Source organism: Cyanistes caeruleus, chromosome 5 (assembly GCF_971803275.1).
Source record: "Cyanistes caeruleus chromosome 5, bCyaCae1.hap1.1, whole genome shotgun sequence".
NCBI lineage: Eukaryota > Metazoa > Chordata > Aves > Passeriformes > Paridae > Cyanistes > Cyanistes caeruleus.
The window spans coordinates 79,989,199-80,001,052 of record NC_141705.1 but is presented as its reverse complement, the minus strand read 5'-3'; the positions used below and the strand labels follow the sequence as shown (position 1 = coordinate 80,001,052).

Genomic DNA, 11,854 nt, shown 5'->3' with positions numbered 1-11,854 from the left:
AGTTTTGGGATTGGTGTGATGTTTTATCCTGGTCTGTGGCACAGAATTGGATGTTGATGTTAAACCAGACTGTAACCAGAACAGGTCACTGGAATTACCTTCCCAGTCTGGGAAATTTTATTGTAAATTAGAGATGGAGCTCCAAGTAAGGCATGGCCCAAATAAATGCCTCACTCATAATGTCTCCCACACCAAGATAATTATCCAGTGGCTGAACTGCTGCCTTTGGCTTACAGGAATATTTCAAAGAATGTTTTCCTTTGTTTTCCTCTCCTACTTTTCCAAGTTTTGCTTCACATTTTGACACCATTAGGATATAAGTGTATTAGACAGCAGTGAGGTCAAATGAGATTTCCTGCTTTAAGGGGAGGTGTGAAGTCACAAAATGTGCTGTGTCTGGCTGCTAAATGCCTGTTAAACCTAGCACAGCAGCACATCATACACACACACACACATATTTATAGCTTAATACTTCAGCATGTATTTATTTTCATATCTGAGGAATAAAAAGATGACTATGTTCCAAGACTGCTGGAAACTGTCTTAAGCGCTATTGTGCACTAAAGTGCTCTTTACAGACACAAAAAAATGTTCCTTGATAGTATTCATGACTGTTTGAGATTTTTTTAAAAAAATTGGAGAATTAATGACAAATGCCAAATCCTTTCAGTAGTTACTAAGGAATCTTTGATTTTTACATGTTTTTTATATAAAAATGTTTCTGAATATTAGAGTTAGGACATCTAAGTTGTAGTTTCAAGATCTGTTCCTTTTTATAAGCATCAAAGGTGTTACAAAATGGTCAAATTCTTCTATTTTAGTAGAGCTCAGTGAGAGTTTTTCCATCTGACAGCTCAACAAACAGAAGGAGTTTCATGCTCTGCTTTAATATTAAATACTGCTTTATAAATCACAGTAACTGCTTTCCACCTAACCTGACTTCTGCTTTATTTCAGAGACCTGCAAGCTGTCAATAACTTGTGAAAAGTGATTGCTCATTTCTGAGATACCTGCCAGGAACAGGAGATTTAGCAAGAGTTTCTAAGTTCCTCAGACAATTAGAAAATACCCCAAGCCCCTTCTGCAATAGTGAGTATGGATATTTATTTCTCAGCTTGGATTTACTGATTGACTGAGACATTCTGACTGTGCTACAATGACACTTTTAGAAGCTGGGATATTTGTAGGGAATCAGTGAGCAGAAGCCTGAACTGCACTGAACTTAGTGCTGATACACTGCCCGCAGTCTGTGAGCAAGCACAGCACAAAACTCAACACTTTGGAGCTTCTCTTCACATCTGGCAGCTCAACCAGATTTATATTTGCTTCACTCTTGGTGAAAAAGTAAAAAAAGCAATGAAATATTCGTTACCTTAGTGTCTGTCTGTAAAAATTCATCCTGGGTGATAAATAATTCATTGCATTAATCACTGTTTTTTCCCAGCGCTGTTACACAGTGCCTGAGTTAAGAGGTGCTTCCTGTCACAGCTCCTAAACTGTTTTTGGGGAGGTTCTCTGTTTCAGGAGGTGTTTGTGGTTCGGTGGAGCCCTGGCCAGTGTCAGGTGGGTCAGCTCCTGTCAGGGCTGCTGCATCCTTGCCCAGCCAGCAGGTCACTGAGGGGTTACTGATTCACCATCTGTTGGCTCTTGGAATGGGAATGATTGATGGCAGGAGCCCAAATGATGAATAAATGCTCAGCCCTGGCTTGGGATAAACATATTGATGAAGCTTCAAACAGTTACTTCATGTTAGTTCTCGATAGTAAGGAGCCCTTTGGGGCATTTTTGTCTGTAAAGCTCTCCTTTCTTTTCACTAACTTGGGGAAGTTCATTCCAGAGCTCTGGCAGGTCCCCACCTTTTGCACAGTGCTGCTCCTGAAGATCTGCCCAAGCAAATGCAGTTCCTCGTTTGATCCGGGCTGAGCTCTCACACGCAGCAGCAAACACAATTTAATGCTGTCACCACCTCTCATCTCACCTGGGGTGCTGCTGCAGAACAGGGTAAAACATGCACCTACAAAGGGGTTTGCTGCTGCAGAGAAGGCAAAATTCCATCAGATCAAATCAGGTGGATTAAATGTCAGCAGCCATAACCTTCAAGTGGGACTTGGAAATTCAGTCACTGGATTATGCTGGACCATTCTAATTCATCTTCATAAACCTCTTCTATGTCTTTTGATATCAGTAGTAAATGTATAGGATAATGAATTATTGTGTGATAATATAAATATTTTAAAATTACCCCAAATTAATATTTTGAATATAATCTCTATCAGGAAGCAAGTGCTTCTTTAATATGAAAATCCATTGTCGCCATCTAGAAGTGATGAAAGGATGTGTTCCTGTGAGGGGGAATTAAAAAGGCAACTTCTGACTGTTGGGTTGAGTTGGAGTTCACACCAAAATTCAGCAGCATCAGGGCACTTGCAGCTGGGGCATCCTCAGGCTGTGCAACCTCACACTGCAGCGGGCTGGCTGCACAAACGGCTCTCTTTTGATATTTCAGGTTCCAAAATTGTTGCTCTTCCATGTTGATCTGAAATACATTTACAAAATAGGTGTATAATATATGTGCAGTTTATATATTGCAAGGTTTGGGGTTTTTTCCTTAACAAAATATAAACTCTGTCAGAAGTCAGTGTAAAGACCTTTTTTCTGCACAGTAGATTTTATCCAGCAAATTCAACTGCTGCAGTTGCAGCTGAACTTGGTGGCCAAGTCCATTCTGACAGTGTCTGGTCTGGAATGCACAATCTCTTCCTTTTTTCCCCCAGAACATTCCCTACTCTCCTGGTATTACTCCTTTTATACAATTGTGCTTTTCTTAGAACGTAGAGTAGCCATTCAGAAAAATCCCTTTTCTTTTTCCCTCTCTTTGAGCAGGATGCCTTCCTGAGGATGATGTGTCACCACTTGAAGACTGATCTCACGAAGGATAAATCAATTCTGAAGTGAGTCCTAGCGCTCCTTTTAACAATTAGCATTCCTGTTTGCCATGGCTCTTCCTTTTCAATAAGGTCTAAACACATCAGGTCATTCCTGCATATTCCCTGCAGTATTTTAATATCTCAAGACAGACAAAGGGATCTCCACAACTTCCTGAATTGATTCAGAACAAGGTAACAATACACATTTTATCCTCAAAACAGCACACTAAAGGAAGGATTTCCCATTTCTGAGTGACCCTGGAGCAGGACTCGGTGCCTTGTTGCATCCATTTAACACCAGGTACCTGGATGGACTCCAGGGCCACACGGTGGGGTTATTTACCATGTGTTGTACAGGTGCTGAGTCTAAACTATCTGATGATCTTAAGCCCAGAAAATCTCTTCCTCCACATAATCCTCGTGACCTTTCCCTCTGTCACTCATTTGTCTGACTGGGACGAGGCTGGCATGTGGCTGATTTTATGGATGGCGCGCTGCATGTCCTGGGATCAGCCTTAATGTGCTGTAATTCTTTATGCAGTCATTAAAGCACGATTAGAGACCTCAGTCTTGGGCTTGATACGGTCACTGGAGGAGTTTTACAGAGGTTATTACCGTGTTGCTCTGTCTCAAACTACTCAGCAAGAGCGAGGCAGCAATTACAAGAAAGGGCTACTTAGCATCCAGCCTGTACACAGGGAGGTGGGGAGAGAGGTTTCACAGACATAATTCACCCATCCACCCGAGCACAATAAAACACCTTCTTTATTTCTGATTTTATTTGTTCTGTCTGCTCTCATCTGGTGCCTGAGCATTTTATCTGTTCAGGCTGCTTTTTTTCTAATGCAGTAAAAAGAGCAGACAGGATTTTGCCCTTTATTTAAAATGTTTTGCCACATTTAGAGGTAAATCACAGCCACTTTCCTGCGTTGTATATTTTCAGACTTAGCAGAGAGAGAAATGTTTTGACAGCAAGCGTGCTCTACAGGGTGCAACCATGGTCAGAGAGGAAAAGTCTCTTCCTACCACCCGACTTTTCTTTGCTCTGATAGAAACCTGCCCCTCTCTCCACATCTCTGGGGATCAAGCACCCACATTCCTTCATGCATAGTGAAGGAAAAAAAGGAGAGGAAAGATCTGGCTCCCAGTCCCTCCACAAACAGAGTTTGCTCTCTGAATTCCTCATGTAAATGACTCAGAGATCTGCACTTTCAAGCAGATCTGTCTTTTCAGAAACAAGCTGACACTCTGGGCACCAAAACAGATCACAGGAACTACAACAAAAAGCAGTGTTCTGCCAAAGCTGCAGGCAGGAGTCTGTCAGGGAGAATGATGGAGCCACAAGAGTGCTGTTCTAACAGGCAAAGGGGGAAGGAGGAAAGAGTGAAAAGTGTAAGAAACTGGAAGAGACTTCAAGGGACACGACGCTGTTTAATGGGGCAGAAACTGAGAGACAAGTGAGCTACAGTGTGGGGTGATTTGCATTTTTCCAAGATGATTTGTGAAAGGTGAAAAGTTGCAGATGAAATGCTTTGATTTCCCTTTATCTCACTCTGCCTGTGCACTTGTGTCATTCATTTCATGCAATAACCCCTACTAAACAGTCAGAGAGGCTGCAGCATAATTTTGTTGACCTTAAATTAAGGCAAAAAGCTGCAGTTCTGGAATTTGAAGTTTGTAGTGTCTAATTGGGCAAAAGAAAGAAGCAAAGATGAATGACAACTTTTGATATCACATGAAAAATCAAGGCTCATGCATCAGGGGACTTGAAAACAATTAGATTCATATCATTTCAGCCTATGTCTCAATCCTAAAAGGGCATTAAAATTACACTCTCTAAGTCTCGTTCCGTGGAGCTTAGATGAGCCTCAGATTTTAGGTGTTCCCAGGATGGGAGTTACAGGAATTGATTTCTTTGCAATGTGAAGTGCCTAAAATAGGAAACAGGGGCAGTTTGGGGGCCTCTTGCTGCTTTCTTCCCTTTTTATTCCTTTCTATCCAACATGGCAGAAATGCCATCGAAGTGAGTAGCAGGAAGGCAACCTACATTGTTAGCAAGTGAGGGGGAAAAATAAAGTTAATCTTTCAGGCTTTGGAGGAGCTGATAGCAGGAGAAAAACTGTGCCTGCAATACAAAGCCAAAAGTTATCAACTATCCTGAGAGATGTTTTCACAAATCAACAAAGAACATAAAGTAGGGGGAAAAAAAAAAGGAAGCATTGCTCTGGTCTTTGTCCCTAAGATGAGAAACTGAAAAGCTGCGAGTATAAAGCAGGTATGAGCTGGTTGTCAGTGGAATGTCAGCTTCCAGCAGAACAGGAATAACTCAGGAGTGTCGAGAAGAGTCTCTGCTGCCTTGCACAGTGTTTTAATCAAAGCCCAGAAGGAGCAGTTCCCAGCCAGCCACAAAGCACCACGTCAGGCCGTGCAGAAAGAGGATTGCAGCACAACTGGGGCTTCACCAGATCTGTCTGAGATCTAGAACTGGTACTAGGTGAGGCTCAACTTGAATAACTTTCTTAGTTCCTTCTTTTGTCCTTTCACCCCAAATACAGCTTGCATTTTGCTTCAGCATGCTTCTGTAAATCCTCAGAGGATCCATCTTGGAAGATGTTGACAGATGAGGTGCAGATTCTCCTGTTCTATATTTATTGACAATAGTGGCAGTTCTTCCATTTTTTATTTTTTTTTGTGAACAGTGTAACTTTTACATATTTGTATGACTTCATTGTACAGCTGCCCTCTTCTAACATATTATATATGTGCCAATTCTTTTACTCCAGGGATGTAAATGCAGTACCACATGTTGATAAACACACTGTACCATTTAAACCACTGTCTGCACCGTCACTCTTCAAAAATGAGACCTGCACAACACTCTGCAATTCAATGCAATGAGAAAGGCCATGAATTTACCCACAGAGGCAGCATGGCTGATAAAGCAGCTCCTGTCTCCTGTGCTCAGAGGTGATTCCTGTTCCAGATCAGCTCTGTGCTGGACCTGCCTTTTGCAGAGGTTGTGGGGCTGCTGCCGCACGATGTGTGGTGGCTTTGTAAGGGGGAGTATCCTCTAATAAGGATTGCACAGCACCACCAGTCATCCCAATTAGCACTTGGATGAAATGGAGAACTGAACTCCAGAGGCAGGAACCAATTCTTCTCTATTCCATTGTTTGAAATGTTTTCCTTAGAGTGTGTTCAGGGGAGGATGGGAGATGGACCTTTTTACCTTTCTGGTGTTGTCTCTTTCCATGGTGTATCACATCCACCCTTCCCACAGCTGAGCTAGTAGGGCTGTGCTTTCTGAGAGGAATTCAACAGAAAAACATTCCATCTTTTGTCCCCCTGGCAGAAGCACCAGTTTTTGGAGCAATCTGTCTTCAAATGTTTCTGTGAAATTTTCCTTTTAGTTCTTGATCCTGCTCAGACACATCAGACCGATACAAAACCCCCTGAGTAACATCACCAGCCTCAGCAGAATGTCTAAACTCTCTAAACTCCAACTTTGCGTTATCACACCATAACTACATTAAAATTATGAGCATGATGATGGCAGGTTCTAGGTCACTGGCTTTCAATCTTCCTGCTTAGGGCTGACCATAGCATTTGTCTGTATTTTCTTGTCTCAGGGACCGATCACTCCGTGTTTCCTTAAGGGACCAAGCTCTTGCTCTCCACAGCTCCTTGGAGCTGAAGGTGCTCGCCCACACTGAGTGAGACTCTCTTATGTTTCTATTTGCAGATGTGCTGCTGTGATGGAAATTTCTGTTCCAACACACTTCCACACCGAGAGAAATAGAGGAAAAAGAAAAGAAAAAGGAGTCAACAGCCAGAAGGCCTCATTTAAATGCCAGTGTGGCAACCAAAGAGGTAAGGGAATGAAACACCGACAGAGGGAGGAGGGGAAGGTCACTGTCCCCAGGGCCAGCAACGCCAGATGGCCGCAAGCACAAATCAGGAATTCCACAGACAGGAGTTTTACTCTCACCCTTTGGTTTTATTTTCAGCATAATTTGCATTGCAGTTTATTTTCATGGCCATTGGGAGGTTGGTAAAGGGCCAGGTTGCCCTAAAGGGAGGACATGTTCATGTGTACGTGCAGTGGGCTGTTCTGAGGTGTTGTCAGCACTAAACGTGCTCAGAGCAGCTCTCTTTGCTGGGGTGACAGCAGCAATAAAAGATCCACCTGAGGATCTCTTCCAGCTGAGATGCAAATACCCTCTCCTTCCCTCGTGCAGTCCTAAAGCTTGCACATCCATTTCCTGCATGGGGGTTGGACACTGCTTACACTTGGATTTAATTGCATTTCCGTGCTGGGTGGAAACTTCCAGTGGCCAAGTGAGAATATTCTGGCTTTAAATAAGAAGAGACATTTCTTAGTAACAAGCATTGACTATTGCACATCTGTCCTGGCAAAAATAAAAGAACTGACCTTAATGGTGATTGCCAGGGAATATTCCCAGGTTTACATTTGAGACACTTGCCTTTCCAGCCCCTTTTGCCTCCCTACAGAAAAGCTCATGGTGCACAAAGAAGAGTCAGGTCAATTGCTGTTCCTGTTAGTTCTGTGTAACTGAAGCACCAGTATCCCACATTCTGGTTAACTTCACAACCTTTGGAGTTTTTCTTCCCCTGCATTCCATTTGTTTTCTGGACATACTCAATTTTGCTGGCACAGGACACAAAAATTATAAAAGGAAGTTTATGATAGAAGAGCAGGAAACAAATGACACTTGTGCATTTGTCATTGATCCTTGAAAAACGAGGTGAGCCCCAGACTTGCTTTTGGATTTCTCTCTGCTTCTTGCACTCGTGTGTTAGGGTGTTCCCAAAGAATCCTAAAGAAACAAATTCTCTGTTTTGCCTCCTATTCATGGCAAGGGCAAAGATGAAGTATCAGATTCAGTTGCTTAAAAGACTGATAAACCTGTAGGAGAAAGATGTTTTCTGCTGCACTGTTTGTCATAAACAAAATGAAGATTTAAAAAAAGCCCCACAACCTTAATAGCCTTTTGCAGAAATGAGGCAGACCCAGCAATCTTGAAGCAGTCATTGCTTCAGTCTTTCTATAACTCTGAAGACAACTAAATGAACACAGAAATCAGAGCTCTCACACACCCTACAGCCAGCAGCTCCCAAAATTATTAAAACCCTTATTGATTCAGTTTATTGCAGATGCTGTCCTGAAGCAGAAAAGGTGATTCTGCACTTCCTTAGTCCTTTTCCCTTGGACTGAGGTTTGGTTTGGCCTTGTGTGGTCCTGCTGAAGAGCAACAGAGAGCAGTGACAAGTCTTCCTTCACCCTGGGATTATAAAATCTTGTTGTTTGGGCAGAGACAAATCCCCCCCTGGCTACAGCCTCCTGACAGCTACAGGGGCCAGGACCAGGTGTCCCCTGAGTCTCACTGAGTACTTGGTTTATGCAAAACATTGGGGCTCATTCCATTTGCTGAGAAGAAGAGCCAAAGGTGACACATCTTGGGCACCGTCCCCTCCTCACCCCAAAGTGCCCCCCAGGACGGCCTGTGGCTCATCAAGTAACATTTCTGCAATCAGGCATCGCCAAAAGTGTTTCTAACAACACATTCCATCACTTCTTGTCACTTTTTATTCAGTGCAAGCATGGAAATGTCTGAGATAGACAATGGAAAGCAATACATAAAATCCAAGACAAGCGATCATAAATGGCCCTGCTGGGAAAGCAGATCCAGGGAATTGGATGGAGGTGGAAGGTCACTCCTAACACATTAAATACAACAGCCAAAGCAGATCCTGATGTCACCCTGATACTGAGATGGAAAAGTCACCTGCTTAAAATCATTGAAAAGGAAAAGAAGGAGAAGGAGGACAGGTGGGTAGGTGTGTTGGTAACTCTGTTAAACACAGTTTAAAAAACCCCAAAAGGCAGTAGTTATTAACCAGATATTTGAGGAGGCACAGCCACAGCTCTCTGCAGAACATTTACAAAGTGCTGGACAAATGGAAAGCTGGATCTTTTTCAGCAAGTGCCGTGGGTGCTGGGCACCCAGACCTGGAGCACCAGGGCCATCCATCTGCCTCAGGAGTCCTGCTTTCATCCTTGGAGTGTGCATCCTTCCATCCTCCAGTGTGCACCGGCACTTCAGATTGAGGTAAGGACAGCACTGAATAGGGGAAAAAGAGCAGGAGCTATTCCCTCCATTGAATATTGGCACCACCACGTGACACATTCACTTGAAGACGAGCACAAAGGGATTACAACACAATTGTCCCCGGACAGAACAGAAACCAAGCTTCTCCTGCTGCTCTGGCCGGTCCCTAAACACAAGAAGGAGCTGTAGGTTTTCTCCATCGCTGCTGGTGCAGCTGAAGAAGTTCCTTAAGCCTTTCCTGTTTCCCTGAGTTGTCTCTGATTTCCATCACCTCAGAATGGGCATCTGTGGCACTATGATGAGAAAGGGCAGCATTTTCCTTGGGAAACAGCCAGAAAAGAACAGGAGCAGGTCCCAGACTGGGGGCTGCCCCTTGCAGGGATTGTGTGTCAGCTCCGTTAGAATTGCTAATTATTTAGGCACCTAATTGGCTCTGAGGAGTGGATTGGGGAGAGATGGAAATGCAAGCCCTGGGCTGAAGGCCGTGCCCGAGGTGTGCCCAGCTCCCTGCACACCTTTTCCCCCCAGGTGCAGACCGGCTCCAGACGCTGCACATGGAAGGCAAGGAGAGCTGGGAGCCGAGAGAGGAGCGGTTTCTCCTGGAACACCGGGAGCCCTTCCATGGCAGCAGCTCATTCCCAGCCCCTGCCCCACTCTCTGCTCCCAAAGGTCACCGGGAACTCGCCCAAGGCCCGGGGGGCTCGGCAGGGCTTTCCCACCTGGGCCGAGTGCCACAGGAGGGGCCCCTGCAGGATTTCTGTCTCGGTCGGGTTCCAGCAGCTCAGACTGGCTCCTGCATCCAGCAGGGATTGGGTGGGGATTGGGTTGGGGCTTTTTGTTTGCTGGTTTGGCTTTTAGTTATTTAGAGAGTGCTTTGAGGGTCAGTTTTGCTGCTTCATCAGCTTCACCCCCTGCCCAGCTGCCTGTTGTGTGCATGGAAGGGTTCAGTCTGCATTTCCCTTCTTCTGCACCCCTACTTTATTATTTTAGGCTCTTTATTTTCATTTTTCTCTTTTCCTTTTGACTGTTTTTTCCCCCTTTCTTTCCCCCTTTTTAAATATTTATTTTCTGCTTTGATTTTTTTTTCTCCCCCTTCTCTCACCCTCGGTGCTTTCCTGTCTTTTTGTAAATTTTTCTTTTTTTTTTTTTTTCCTTTTTTTTTTTTAATCTTCTCCTGCTCAGAAGCCCCTGGGGCAGCTGCACAGCCGGGGCCACTCCTGGCTGTCAGAGAAGCCGGGAGCTGACTGCTCTACGGGATTTGTTTGCTCCCAGGTCTGCGGCTCGGGGCTCTCTCTCATCGTGTTTTATCAAATAAAGTTCGTGTGGCATTCCTGGCTTTGACGATGGTGTTTTATTGGGATGTGCCAAGCCCGGATTCCCCGGGAAGCAGCAGGACGGGTTTCCCTGTGCCTAAGGACAGCCCCGGAGCCGCGCAGTGCAGAGAGAAGCCGATCCTAAGCCACTGCTGATGATCATAACCGAGTTGAAATTAGAAGAAATGACAAGTCCCAGCTGAAACCGATACAAAAGCAAGTTTGGATTGATTTTCAGAGCCTCCTGCTCCATAGGCTTTGCCTCAGGAGCCAGGGAAATGGCTCCGATTCCCCTCCCGATGCTGCTGCTGGTGCGGAGCTGCCGGCCGGGCTTCAGGGCTGCTGCGGCTCCCAGAGACAGCCGGCGCTGCCTTCGGGGGCTCGGAGCTGAGCCCCGCTCCTGCAGCTGTGGCTCACACAGAGCCTTGGCTGTGTTTGGGGAGCTCAGAACCAGACTCACCCCGGCACTCTGGGGCTTCACAGAAGGCGGCGAGTGCCGCGTTTGAGGGGCTCAAAATTCAGGCTCAGAGCTTAAAAGCAGAGAGCGAATCCTGCGTTTTGGACTCTGCCAGCAGCGGGCTCACGTCCGGCCTGGATTTGGGCTTCAGGCACAGAGACTGAGCCCTGGTTTCGGGGTTTCGGTCCGAGCGAGCGAGTGCAGGCTCCAGAGCCCGAGTGCCGCCGATTGACTCTCAAAGCCAGGCTGCGCTGGCCAAGGGCAGACAGCGATGAACCGAGCTGAGATCTGGGGACGGGAAAGCCCGGTCCCTCCGAGCGAGCATCCGGGCTCACAGAGAGCGAGTTGTGCATTTTAGGGGCTCGAGGCAGAGACCGAGTCCCGCCTTCCGGGGATTTGGCTTCACAGAGCCTCGCGTTCGGGGGGCTTGAAGTAAATCCCAGCCGCGGTGTTTCGGTGTTCAGAGCGGGCTGGTTCGGGCAGCGTCAGTCGCAGCCTCTCAGCTCTAAGGGCCGCCTTTGGCCCCGCGGAGAGCTCAGAGCCGGCGACTCGGAGCTGCCTCTGGGGCCGGCGGCGGAGCCGCGTTTGGGGCTCGGAGCGGAGCCCGAACCCCGCGTTGGGGGCCACGGGCAGAGCCCGGCCCGGCGCGTCGGGCTCCGCTCGGGGCCCCGGGGGCCGCCTCGGCACCGGCAGAGCCCCGGCTCCCCGCGGCCGGAGCGGGACCGTGCCCGGGGCCCCGAGCGGCCGGAGCGGGACCCGGGCGCGAACCTCCGGCTCCCGGCCCGGCCCCGCCGCAGCGCCCCGGGCTCGGAGCGGCCCCGCCGAGAGCGCCCGGGCCGGGCCGGGGCCCGCACAGCGCCGAGCGGGGATCCCGAGCGAGACCCCCGGGACAGCGGCACCCGCGGGGCGGGACAGGGACGGGACAGGGATGGGACAGGGGCGGGGCCTCAGGGCGGGGGCGGGGCCGGGCTCAGGTGCTCGGGGCGGGGCCTCAGGGCGGGGGCGGGGCCGGCGCAGGTGCTCGGG

General features: G+C 47.3%; 1 long non-coding RNA gene across 1 annotated transcript in view; it reads left to right on the top strand.

The window, feature by feature from the left end:
- Positions 1-10,394, top strand: part of LOC147653296 (uncharacterized) — a 29,498-nt gene extending 19,104 nt beyond the window's left edge. Inside the window, exons 7-12 of the long non-coding RNA XR_015286591.1 lie at positions 957-1,089; positions 2,884-5,421; positions 6,670-6,797; positions 8,543-8,778; positions 8,930-9,058; positions 9,587-10,394. This is a non-coding gene — a long non-coding RNA (uncharacterized LOC147653296). The remainder of the gene's footprint in view (positions 1-956; positions 1,090-2,883; positions 5,422-6,669; positions 6,798-8,542; positions 8,779-8,929; positions 9,059-9,586) is intronic.
- Positions 10,395-11,854: the final 1,460 nt, after the last annotated feature.